Consider the following 8,012-nt stretch of genomic DNA (forward strand, 5'->3'; position numbering starts at 1 on the left):
GCATTTTTTTTTTTATCCCGAAGATGATAGTTCATATCTTTGTAGCATTGATAACGCTTTTTCTTTTTCTCTCTCTCAATTTAAAGCATGGTATATAACTACCATGGGTATTACTCGCATGGCTCCATGTCATGGAGGAAAGAAACAAAACAGGAGAGGCCCTGACGTCACGTTTTTGAAGCCGGAAGTGCAGCCATGTTGGTGTGCCATCTGCCTTTGCACCTCCAATCAGGGGTTCTGCAGCTCGCCGGAGCAGATGAGCACGAACTTTGAACTTGCATTGTTACGAGCCGCCGGAAGTGTCTGCTGCCGACGCGCGTCAAAACAAAGCCTACGAAACTTCTGCAGCAGTTTTAGTGAAGCAGACGTGCTCCTGTGCTTTTCCGTGGTACGTTGGAAAAGAAGACGAAGACCCGCTCCGTGACTGCTTGAGTGTATCTGTTGCTGGCTGACACACACTCACAAAACCCAAAACACAACTTTCAAGCTTACGCACCACACTCCAAAGTCAGCATTTCTCGCGAACAAAAGGTGCTGCGAGAAAGACACCGGCAGAAAAATCTTATCTCACTTTTCAGAGACCGAGAGCAGCAGCGAAAGCTGCAGGAGCGCGGTTGCTATGGCAATGTTGACATTTGGGGTATCCGTCCCAGTGCTCCTTTGCGAAAAACAGCACGCGACTTCCGCCACACCTTCTCCGTAGTATGCATAGTGCATTAACGAAAATCTGAGCAGTTCTGGCCAAGCTGCAAAACGCTGACACAGCAAGCACAACAATGGAAGGCTGCCGCTCGTGACTTCTTTCTTTTCCTCGCTCTCAATTTGTGCCTCGAGAAGCACTGTCAGCATACTGCGGCAATGCTGTGGACTTCCATTAATTCAACACTGGTTAATTCGATTCCGACCGTAGGTTCCGGCCGGCCCAAACTTTCGTTATTTTGATCCTAAAATTGGCCTTCGACGAATAAGTCGAGCTTGACCAATCGGCACGCAAGCGCCTGACCCCGATAGACCTCAATAGCGTCCCCTTTAGCAGCAGCGTCTGCCTCGGCAGAGCTTAGGGGACACTGAATGCGTTGAACACACATTTCTCATCTAATACGCTTATTTTCGGTCTTCCCTAGGAAGATTTTCAAGCAATTGCCGTAGCTCGCAATGTCTGATAACGGTACTTACCTGAATTTAACGCACGCTTTTCTTTTTCTTTTAAAGAAAATTGGGCTGAAAATTTCCTGCGCGATGCAATCGGACAGGAAACCAAAACCGCTTTTGCAACTGTCATATGCTTTACCGCATAATTTATATGTATTGCGGCGGAGCTGACGTTTAAAATATGTGTGGCGAAGCTGACTTAAGGAAACCGGCCGCCATTGTGCAACAATTCCTAATGCTGAATTATTGGGAGCGCGTTTGATTTCTACTTCGCTTAGGAGCTTTAATGTCATTCTTACGTTAGTTTTCTACTTTGTACATATAAAAGTGGGTGCGCGTTTGGTTCCGGGACGTACAGAAGTGAGCAGCCTTGTCTAGAACGCAGGAACGGCGGCTTCCGGGGCTCTCCAGAGCCAGCCAGTTACGTCTAACGGTGGGCCCAGCACCCACCGTTCGGCGGACCCAGCAGCGCGCGCTAGCGGTCGCTGGCTGGCTCCGGAGAGCCCCGGAAGCCGCCGTCCCCGCGTTCTAGACAAGGCTGCTCACGTCTGTACATGTTAGAATAGGGCATATACTCGGCAGTGTGTTATGGTGTTTTTTCTCCATCCTGTCTAATTCAAACTGCCGGATAATTCGATCAATTTTGTCGGACCGGTGAGGGTCGAATTAATGGAAGTTGACTGTATTTCAACCTTCTTCTCCTGTTGCTCCTTTTTTCTCTTTGTCTAGAAGTAATCTTCCTTCATAGCCAATTAAAATGTATACTGCTAATTTTCTTGCAAAGAGGTGCTTGGCTGTAAAGTTGCTAGATATGATGAAGCACTGCTGCCATTTAATTATCTTGGTTCAAGGACCTATAAGTAGGGAAGAGACCACAACATCTGATACTGTTAAATGAATAAGCTAAACAATCCTTACTGTTGTGCATGGCCCACATTTCTTCCTAGGTAATCAGCTAAGTGGCACACATTTCCCAAGTGTCATCAGAAGTAACGGCACGTAGTGATAATGACTTCTTCTAGGAGGCCACAGCCACCGTCAGTTGTCATAGTGATGCAGATATGCATGGATAGCTCTGGTGAGTAAATAACGAGACTGTGACAGCAAAATAACTTGATTTTTAAATTATGTTATTTACTTTTGACTATTTCAGTTCCATATAGAGAACACCAAAGGTTGATGAAAACCTCTAGGCATGGTATATACAGGGTGTTTCAGCGAACACTTTCAAAATTTATTTAAGGTTGCCTGTGGCAGATAGCCCAGTTCTAGTTAATGAGCTGCTGGTCTACTCGAAGAGGCGGACATTACTTGCACAAAGAATTAAAATGCATAATTGACCAATCAACAAAAATTCACTAATCAAGTTTTTAACTAATTACCTGATGGCCTATATTGCAATTTCCAAATTGTAGCCGTGGAGTTCGCAAGGCGGTTCCACTTGGAATTAATTCCCAGGATGACACGAGTTTCGAGATATTAATTCCCTAACTTTGCGGAGAAATGCATTGGCGTTCCAGTTAGTTTCTTAACAAAACGGCGCCTTATGCATTGAAGCACAAAATTAACTGGAACGCCAATGCATTTCTCCGCAAAGTTAGGGAATTAATATCTCGAAACTCGTGTCATCCTGGGAATTAATTCCAAGTGGAACCGCCTTGCGAACTCCACGGCTACAATTTGTAAATTGCAATATAGGCCATCAGCTAATTAGTTAAAAACCTGATTAGTGAATTTTGGTTAATTAGTCGATTATGCATTTCAATTTTTTGAGCAAGTAATGTCCGCCTCTTAGTGTAGACCAGCTCATTAACTAGAATTGGGCTATCTGTCACAAGCAACCTTAAATAAATATTGAAAGTGTTCGCTGAAACACCCTGTATATGTGAATAAGAATGCACATCTTTCAGGCATTAGTGTTCTCATGAGAGCTATACTACTTAAAATATTACAGGAATGGTCAATGGTAGAACATGTTGTCCATATCCATGGACCAGAAATAATTTTGGAAACATGTGAGAATGAGGTGAACCAATGTTCACGGAATTATTATTGCGATCATACATGGGCACCCTCACGAGGGTATCATCACCCTCACATGGGGTGAGGGAGGGTGACGACTGAGGCTAAATGCGATAGACTTTTCATACTGTTCATCATTTTATATATGCCGTTGGGCAAATCTTTGGGGGGAAAAAAAAGAACAGAAATATGTACGATATGACATTTGGAAATGATCTCATTCATAAATTTATTTTATTTTATTTATTTATTTATCAATACTGCAATCCCCAGTGGGGATTTTAGCAGGGTGGGAAACAATACATATGTAAAGAACACTATAGCATAGGCAACGAACACAATACAAATCAGGTCAACAGAGCTTGAAACATAGCAGTAGCACAGCAAGATAAACTTTTACTCAATACTTGAAACAAACGCCGAAAGTGATGATTTTAAAACTTGGTCATTGGTTAGGTGATTCCATTCAACGATTGTTCGTGGAAAGAAGGAATACTTAAAACAATTATTACGCGTACTAAATGGGGTTATTGTTCGGCAATGTCGTTGCCTAGTAGCATAACCTGATGAAAAAGTAATTATTCCCGTGAGATCTGTCTTATAATGACCATTGATGAGTTGAAAAAGGAATTTTAGTCGTGATAGACGGTTTCTTTGAATTAATGGTGGCAGGTTTGCTTTTGTTAAGAGGTCTGTCACTGAAGTGCGTCCGAAGCTGTTATAAATGAAACGAGCTGCTTTTTTTTGCACCATTTCTATCTCGTTAGTGCCAGTTTTAGTAAAAGGGTCCCAAATTACACATGCATAGTCTAGCATCGGCAGAATTATAGCTTTATATGCCAGTAGGCGTACAGTGGAAGTAGAAAGTTTCAAGGCCCTCCTTAAAAAAAAGAGCTTGCGGTTAGCATTAGCTATTACATATTCACGGTGCTTAGTCCAAGTGAGGTCATTTGTGATCCAGAGTCCAAGATACTTATAATGTGTTACTTCGGAAAGAATGATGTTATTAATACCGTACGGAAACGTTAGTTTATGCCTCTTATGTGAAATGGACATAAAAACAGTTTTCTCGAAATTAATCGACATTTGCCAGGCATCGCACCAGTCGACAATTTGTCGAAAAGCATTGTTCAGCAACTCCTGGTCAGTAATATTGTCTATTTCTGAGTACAATACACAGTCATCAGCATAAAGCTTAACCATAACTGGAATACCATGTAGCATATCATTAATAAATAAAACGAACAAGAGAGGTCCAAGGACCGAGCCCTGCAGAACACCAGAGTCTACCGGAAGTCGTTGAGAAGAATTATCATTAAAAACAACAAATTGTTCTCTGCCATCAAGGTATGCTGTGAGCCAATTAATTAGTCGGGAGTTTTTCAGTATCTTGCTCAATTTGTAAAGTAGTTTTTTGTGAGAGACCTTGTCGAAAGCCTTTGAAAAATCCATGAAAATAGCATCTATTTGTTTCCCATTGTTAATTGCTTTCGCAAAGTCGTGCACTGTTAAAACCAATTGGGTAATTGTAGAGTACCCTTTTCTGAATCCGTGTTTATGCTTTTATTAGTATATTATTGTTTTCCAAGAATTCTGAGATATGATTATGGATTATGTGTTCCAAAAGTTTACTTACCGTAGATGTTAAAGAAATTGGACGATAGTTTTGAATGCAGTGCTTTTTTCCTGTTTTATGTAGTGGCTTCACTCTGGCCGTCCTCCAGTCACTCGGTACTTGCCCCTCACACAATGACCTTGTGAACAGAACGTGCAAGTACTTTGATGCCCATTCTGCATACCGTTTTAAAAATGCGTTTGGAATGTTGTCCGGGCCAGAAGATTTTTTAGTGTTCAGTTGTAAGAGCATGTTTAGTATACTTGGTTCGCTTATTTGGACATCGGATATAGGCGGTACAGACATTTCGAAAGGTGGCATTACATCATTATCACTTGTATAGACGGACTTGAAGTGTTTGTTAAACGCATTTGCTATTTCTTCGCTTTCGTGAACTGCCTTACCATCAACATGAAATACAACACATTCCTTGGCGGTCGGAGAAATAGAACGCCAAAATTTCTCTGGAGCCGTGGTTATGAAACTTGGTAGCGATTCACCATAGTAGCGTTGTTTATCGGCATGCACTTGACTTTTAAGCCGAGAGGAAATGTCGTCGATCTTTTGTTTTATCGACTGCTCGTTTTCAATTTTTAATTTTTTCTTTACACGTTTCAGTTTCCTTTGGAGCGGCAATGTCTCGCGGGAGATCCATGGATTATGGCGACTTTTCTTTTTAATCGACAACGGGACAAAGCGATCAATGCACTCTTTTACTATTTTTTTAAACCTGCACCACAGCGACACTACGTCTTCCGTGCTACTTGAAAAGTCGTCAAAATTAAGCGAAAGTATATCAGTAATTGATACATCATCGGCTCGAGAGAAGTTTCGGTAAGATGAACATTCAGATTTCTTATCTAACACGGCGTCTGCAATGGTGAGTAGTATAGCCTCGTGATCCGATATGCCAGGTACTATCTCGCAATTAGTTTTGGCGCTAATTGATCCGCTGACAAAAAAAAGGTCGAGCACTGACTGAGAACTGCCTTGAATTCGAGTGCTTTGTTCCACAATTTGCAATAAGTCAAAGGCAAAAGCAATGTCCAGCATAGCTTCCCCTAGAGGGTCATATTTTTTAAGTGAGAATGTTACCCAGTCTACATTAGGCAAATTAAAATCTCCTGATAATATAATACGATTACCGGGTTTAACATTCGTACACAAATATTGCCTCAGCTCATCAAATACGGCAATGGTAGAATTAGGGGGTCGGTATATTGCCGCAAAAACATACCTAATATTTGCATAGTAAGCTGTACAGAAAATACACTCTACATTGGGTATTTCAAGCATTAGAAAAGTTCGCAAGGATGATTTAAAAAGTATGCTAACACGTACCCCCCCTCTACCATCACGGTCTTTTCGATACGAACTGTAGCCGGTGGGAACGAACTCACTGTCAAACACAGTGTCATTTAGCCAGGTCTCAGTCAAAACTGCTATATCCGGCTTGTGCAAGAGCAGATGAGCCTCCAACTGAGTGGTCTTGTTGAGTATACTTCTACAATTGACATTTTATACTTTCAGGGTCCGAGATGTCTTAGTCGAAAGTCAGTTTGATTTTCTTTTAAGCCTGTAGCGAGAACACTTTGATTCGTCCCAACCAAATAAGACGCTATCAATGCTTAGTTTGTCGAAAGTTAGTTTTACCTTGGCTCCATCTGCTCTCTCTTTCTCGCAACTTTTCCAGAGTTGTTTGCGTATTTCTCGAACTCGCTTTGAATAGTCCTCGGCTATCGATAGCCCTCGGTTATCGAGGACTATCGATAGCCGGCTATCGTCCTCGGAATAGTCCTCGGCTATAGAAGTGTGGAAATAAATGGCTGTTGATATTAGCTGTAGCTAAAGTTAGTGATTGAGAACTGTAGCAGCAACGAAAGTGGGTACAGTCACGCCGATGTTTTGGAGTCACTCCAACATTTTATCCCAAATAAACATGCTTGCTCTGATTATATCGAAAGGGACAAAAACTTGGTTTGAGACTTTTCAGGCATTGGTTTATGTACCTGTAACAAGGCTTGCCTTGTTATCGTTAGCACGTGAAAGCAAAACCATGAAAATGAAAAAAAAAAAAAAAAAAAAAAAAAAAAAACATGACAATAACAGAGCTAAAGCTCGACCGACAACGTGGGTCGCTCTGACCACTGACGAAGCGCGAAAAGGGATGGCATCGGCAAAGACACTGCTATAAAAAATCGCAGGAACGTCAACGGCCGAAGAGCTTCGGTGGCAGGACTGCAGATCGTGGACACGAGCACGGCACCGACTGCTGTCAAAGCGCGTCAACCATAGAACACCATGCCTACAGTGTACCATGCCACAGAACGTGTCAACCCCGTTTTTTTTTTTTTTTTTTTTTTTTTTTCTTCGAAAAGAGCCAAATTCAGAAACCGAAACTGGGCTAAATTTGACGAAAACGTAAAGTACACTTAGGTGTCTTTTATTTTAATAGCAATTGTAACCAAAACAGGTCAATTCCTTATTGTAACGTGGACTCTAAAAAAACAGTTTCTAATCATAAATGAGCCAAGTGCTGCACCTGCTTTAACCAAAGTGAGCCATATTCATTCAACGCTGCCCAGCGTTGCCATCTGGTGAAACTCGTCACCAGATTTCGGAAATCTGGTGAAAATCTGGAGCTTTTGGTCGCCAGGCTAGCAAACTTCTACACCAGATAACATCTGGTGGAATCTGGGGAAAACCACTCTACCGAAATACTGCCCACCGTCGCTGCTCATCCAAACGTTTACCACTAGGGAGCGCCTATGGCCGCCCGATCGTAAGGCTGATAAGTAGCTACCGCTAGGGCATAGTACAGTGTACTAGAATAGAACTCTTCTAGTACACTGTAGGCATAGTCAGAGTGCAGAGTCAACGCATCCGTTGGCAGAGTCAACCAAAACTTCTATTTGCAACGCATGTCTAGTTATGAGGAGCTTCACTAGACGGCGCCAGCTGTTCAAGTGAAGTGAGTGAAGGAAAAGCGTCTTCCCTCCAATCAAGCCATTTTTCAGGGCATGAGTGGACTTCACCCTTCGCGAGTCTTGTCTCAAACTGCACGACATTCTGTTTTGCAACTTCCACTCCAACATCTGATTGAAAAAAACCTGGACGTTATTGAAATACAATACAGGAGAATTGTTATGCATCTTGAGGAGGCCGTCTTCGAAGGCAAACTTCCAGAGGATTCTGCAACATTCTGGGCAGGGATTTTCAAGTT

Source organism: Dermacentor silvarum, chromosome 1 (genome assembly GCF_013339745.2).
Source record: "Dermacentor silvarum isolate Dsil-2018 chromosome 1, BIME_Dsil_1.4, whole genome shotgun sequence".
NCBI classification, from domain to species: domain Eukaryota; kingdom Metazoa; phylum Arthropoda; class Arachnida; order Ixodida; family Ixodidae; genus Dermacentor; species Dermacentor silvarum.